The sequence below is a fragment of the Bubalus kerabau genome, chromosome 2, assembly GCF_029407905.1.
Source record: "Bubalus kerabau isolate K-KA32 ecotype Philippines breed swamp buffalo chromosome 2, PCC_UOA_SB_1v2, whole genome shotgun sequence".
Classification (NCBI taxonomy): domain Eukaryota; kingdom Metazoa; phylum Chordata; class Mammalia; order Artiodactyla; family Bovidae; genus Bubalus; species Bubalus kerabau.
In genome coordinates this window covers 99,710,288-99,714,889 of record NC_073625.1, presented here as the reverse complement: position 1 = coordinate 99,714,889, position 4,602 = coordinate 99,710,288, and the positions used below count along the sequence as shown (strand labels likewise).

The 4,602-nt window shown below is 47.7% G+C and overlaps 1 pseudogene; it reads left to right on the top strand.

Annotated features, from left to right (window-relative positions):
* Positions 1–1,074: 1,074 nt before the first annotated feature.
* Positions 1,075–3,380, top strand: LOC129643494 (kinesin-like protein KIFC1; annotated as a pseudogene).
* Positions 3,381–4,602: the final 1,222 nt, after the last annotated feature.

The following is a 4,602-nucleotide window of genomic DNA, read 5'->3' as shown; positions in this document are numbered from 1 at the left end:
GGGGGTTCAGGTTGGGGAACACGTGTACACCCTTGGCGGATTCATGTTGATGTATGGCAAAACCAATACAATATTATAAAGTAATTAGCCTCCAATTAAAATAAATAAATTTAAATTTAAAAAAGTAAACTATTTAAATAACTTCAAAACTAAATATAGTGCTACTTCAATTTTAATCAGTATCATAGAAAACAGACTTGAAAAGAATGCTTCAGATAGATAACAGTTGTTATCTCTGAGTTCCATTATGGATGATTATTTAATTTATTTTTCTTGATACAGTTCTCTACTTTTAAAGCTGTTTTGCAATAAACATATGTTCCCTTTATCTTGGAAAAGGTATTTAATCATCTAAAAATATGAAATCATAGAGATAAAACTCCTGAGTGTTCAGATGAGAAAACTAACGCTCAAAGAGTTGAGACCATTGTCTTACATCTTCTTAAGCCAGGCCTAAAATCCAGGCAGCCTGAATCAAAGCCATTGCTCTCTGTTTCCATCTTTGCAATTATTCATGAGAATGCAAAGAAAAGTTGACTGAGTTCATTTACTTCATCTTCAAAACCATCCTGCCCTGAGATTGGGTCTTGGGTAGTTAAGTGCTTCTGAAAATTCTTCTCTTCCACAGTTCCCAGGGCTGATAAAAGAAAGAACTAATCATGAGTCAGGTGATGAACCTTATTTTTGAGGGGAAAATTGGAGGGGAAAAAGCTCAGCATATAAGATAGAGGAAGAATGCTTTAGTGGAAAAGCTCTGACTTGGGAGGTAAATGATCTAATTTCTACAGTCATTATTTTAATGACTGCCACTAATTATCTATATGACTGTGGACAACTCCCTTAATCTCTTTTCCTAGGTTCTTTTTTTAATAAATAACAAAAGGAAAATCTGTGCCAGATGGTACCCATGTTTTTTTCAAGTAATAACACTTGGTTTATAAACACAGATGGGGCAGGCAGCTCAGGAGCACAGAGTGTGCGTACTCTTGTGTCGCGAGCGCTCGAGCGAACATGGGTCCCGGGAGCCCTGGCTCTGTGTCCTCCTCATTGCACTTGCCCAGTGTGAGTGGCACCAAGCTGGACATGGAGCCGCAGCAGAGGTCCCCATTGGTGGAAGTGAAGGGGAGCGTAGAGCTGAAGAGACCCCTGGCCAAGGCCGCTTCCCGGCTGTCTCTCTTGGGAGGCAGGCTGAAGAGGAGGCCTGACCAGATGGAGGAGGCCTTGAAGCCTGAAAAGAAAATAACAGGAGGCCTGGGCACCAGAGTGGCCACGACCCACCCCAGAGCAGCAGCCCTCACCTCCGTGCCACAAACACAAGGCCAGACTGCAGTGCCCAAAGCTCCCAAGAAGCCAGGACCCTGATGTTCCACAACTGTTGCCACAGTGCTGAAGACTCAGAAGCCAGGTCCTGCTGTTCTTGCCCAGAAGCCTAGAACAACAGCTGCCCCTCCCATGGTGGAAGGGAAGAAACCCAAATGTCCAGTCTGGGACTTAAAGGGGCAGTTATGTGACCTCAACACAGATCTGAAATGCTATGGTGAGAGGAAGTAGATGTTGGACCAGGAGAACTAACAGCTGTGGGACCAGCTCAGGGAGGCCCAGCAACAGGCCTTGGACCTGGAGGCAGAGTGCAGGACACTGGAGTTGACACTGGAGTTGACCAGGTGCAGGCCCAGGCTGAGCAGGCCAATGGAAGTTGGGGAACCTGAGTGCCCGGGTCCTGGAGCTGGAAAAGTGGATGGACATGAAGGAGGGCTTAGTGCAAGGGCTCCAGAAAGAACAGCTGAGATGATCGGAGGAGTGGAGGGGACTGGCTGCCTGGCTGGAAGAGCAGGAGAGGAGCCTGCAGACCTCAGAAGCTTCTCTGTCGGACAGCCAAGCGGAGGTGGCTTCTCTGTGCCAGAAGGCTGCAGTCTGGGAGGGCTCACTGGCTGAGTGGGAAGAACATCTCCATGGGCTTGAGATGGAGTACCAGCGGTTACATAACCAACTGCAGGAACTCAAAGGCAACATCTGTGTGTTCTGCCGGGTCCGCCCCATCCTTCCAGGGGAGTCCACCCCATCCCCTGGCTTTCTCCAGTTTCCCTCTGGCCCCTGTGGGCCCTCTGACCCTCCAACCCACCTCAGCCTCTCCTGGTCTGACGAGCAGTGTGGGACCCTGAGTGGGGCGCCAGCTGCCCCTACCCACCATGACTTCTCCTTTGACTGGGTGTTCCCACCAGGGAGTGGACAGGATGAAGTGTTTGAGGAGATGTCCATGCTTGTCCAGTCAGCCCTGGATGGGTATCCAGTGTGCATCTTCGCCTATGGCCAGACAGGCAGTGGTAAGACCTTCACCATGGAGGGTGGGCCTAGGGGAGACCCCCAGATGAAGGGGCTGATCCCTTGGGCCCTGTGGCACCTCTTTCCTGTGGCCCAGGAACTAAGTGGCCAGGGCTGGACCTACAGTTTTGTGGCAAGTTACTTAGAGATCTACAACAAGACTGTCTGAGACCTACTGGCCACTGGGACCCGGAAGGGCCAGGGAGGTGAATGTGTGATTCGCCAGGCAGGGACAGGCAATGAGGAGCTTAATGTCACCAACATGTGCTATGTTCCAGTCTCCTGTGAGAGAGAGACTAGCCTACCAGAACTGGGCTGTTGCTCGTACAGCCCAGAATGAGTGCTTGTCATGTAGTCACAACGTGCTCCAGCTGCAGATCTCTGGGGAGCATGCTGGCTGAGGCCTGCAGTGCGCAGCCCCCCTCAGCCTTGTGGACTTGGCTGGGAGTGAGCAGCTAGACCCTGGCTTATCCCTCGGCCCTGGGGAGCAGGAACACCTTCTGGAAACACAGGCCATTAATAGCAGCCTGTCCACACTGGGGCTGGTCACCATGGCCTTGAGCAACAAGGAGTCCCATGGGCCTTACTGAAACAGCAAGCTCGCTTACCTGGGGCAGAGCTCTCTGGGCGGCAGTGCTAAGATACTCATGTTTGTGAACATTTCTCCCCTAGAAGAGAATGTCTCCAAGTCCCTCAACTCCCTACACTTTGCCTCCAAGGTAAACCAGTGTGTTATTGGTACTGTCCAGGTCAACAAGAAATGAAGATGGATCTAGATTTTGTGTGTGTGTGTATGTGTGAGACACATGGGGTGGGGGGTAGGGGGTGTTTTATTGGATGAGAGCACTGATACCTGGGTCTATCAAATAAAGAAGAGAATTTTTTAAAAATACAGTACCTTTCCCTTAAATGCACACAATGTATGCAAGTGGTGCTTTTCAAAAACAAGCCTGTTTTCATAAACACAGTTCCGTGCAGTTCAGTCTCTCAGTCGTGTCCGACTCTTTGCAACCCCATGGACTGCAGCATGCCAGGCCCCCTGTCCGTCACCAACTCCCAGAGTTTACCCAAAATCATGTCCACTGAGTTGGTGATGCCATCTAACCATAAACACAACACAAAGCAAAATTAGTTTTTGCAAGAAGATCAAAATGATAAATACAATTAAAGCCAATATTTAAAATGCAAACAAGTAGAAGCAAATGCAAAATCAACCAGATAGGAACACAAAAATTCTCTTGCCCAGCAGTTTGAGGGGTGAATTGGTTGTAATCAGGGAAATGGAAGGAGAGTACAGTGGAGGTTGTGACAGCAAGGAATTAGTAAGCAGAGATTCTTTTCAGAGACAAACGTGATGGCATGCTGCCCAGTTTCAACTCCTTCTCACACACTCTATCCTCAAGTCCTACCGTTCATCTCTGGGGAGTCATCTGGTGAAGCTGCCTGTCCTGTAGGAGTGAGGCTTCCTAGCTTTTGTGGTTCCTGTGTTGCGGAGTTGGGATGGTGTTGACACTACCCTCCAGTACTATGTCTGCAGTGGCGCCTTCTCTATGCCTCCCACCACCACAGACTTGGATTTTCCTTCTTCCAGCCAAATGCTGTCCTTCCTACCTCTCCCCGTCTACCTGAGCTTCTGACAAGACTCACTGACATACATACACTATCATGTGTGAGATAGCTAGTGGGAAGGTGCTGTATAGCACAGGGAGCTCAGTGCTCTGTGTTGACCTAGAGGGGTGTGATGTAGGGAGGGAGGGGATATATGTATACGTATAACTGATTCATGGTGTTGTATGGCAAAAACGAACCCTACATTGTAAAGCAATTCTACTCCAATTAAAAATATAAAAATGAAAAATAAATAAAAAATAAAATCCATTAATTAAAAAAAAGACTCACTTTCTTTTCAAAGTGTGTTTCTTATTCATCTTCCCTGGCTATCTGCCTCAGGTGGAAGAGGACTTGAGAAGCATCTCAGTGAGGCCAAGAGAAGCTGCCTCAGCTGCTCGTAAGAATTCTGGCTTGTTTCACCCAGAGCCTCTTGTTGGTTAATCCCTTTGTAGAGGGCTGCTTTGCTCATGTGTGAGACATGGAGTAGAGGAGGCAGAGAGAGAGAAAAATAATATATGGGGAAAATATGAATCAGTTAAGATGTATGACAGAAATAACTCATTCTCTCTCCTCAATCTTCCCCCCCTCCAATTCTACCATATAATAGTCTTTATTATTAAGGCTTTCATTCCAAAATAAGAAATAAGGTCTAAAGAAACCCTGACAGAC